General features: G+C 45.3%; 1 pseudogene; it reads right to left on the bottom strand.

Moving 5' to 3' along the window:
* Positions 1-247: 247 nt before the first annotated feature.
* Positions 248-366, bottom strand: LOC134948071 (5S ribosomal RNA; annotated as a pseudogene).
* Between the last annotated feature and the right edge of the window lie 225 nt (positions 367-591).

Here is a 591-nt window from a genome sequence, read left to right as displayed (position 1 = left end):
TTAGTCCTCAGGTGAGAGATAAACAAAAAATTAATGGGTTCTTTACACGAAGTGTGTTAGGGTGGGTGTGTTTACAGTTGAAATGATAACGGAACTGTGGTTGTGAGATAATATACGTACGAATGGCAGTGCTCTTGTAGGTCCAGTGTTGAAAGGAATATATAAACTTAATAACGTGTTCAGTGTTACTATATAGATGCGGAGTATATGGAGTGTACTCCTTTCTTAGGCCTCTCTTCGATCCTGTTCTATACAGTACCTGATCTTCCCAGGTGGTTCCCCTCACTGGTACTGATCAGGCCCGACGCTGCTTGGCTTCCAAGATCGGGCGTGTTTGGGCATTTCCAGTGTGGTTTGACTGTAATGACGTTGCGCCTTCCAGGTTATTACTCCAAGCCGCGATATTATTTTAATCTTATTTTACTTTATGTGAAGTGGTGGTTAATCCGGAAAGACAACGTATGGGGAGGTAGTGAACAGGTGGGGGAAGGGGGGAGGGAGTGAAATGTGCACTTGGGGGGGAGGGGGGGGAGTGAAATGTGTATGGGGGGATGTTGGAAGACAGGGGGGAAAACAATATAGGAGTTTTAG

This window comes from Pseudophryne corroboree, chromosome 1, assembly GCF_028390025.1.
Source record: "Pseudophryne corroboree isolate aPseCor3 chromosome 1, aPseCor3.hap2, whole genome shotgun sequence".
Lineage (NCBI taxonomy): Eukaryota > Metazoa > Chordata > Amphibia > Anura > Myobatrachidae > Pseudophryne > Pseudophryne corroboree.
The sequence above is the reverse complement of the archived record's forward strand: the minus strand, read 5'-3'. Positions and strand labels throughout refer to the sequence as shown.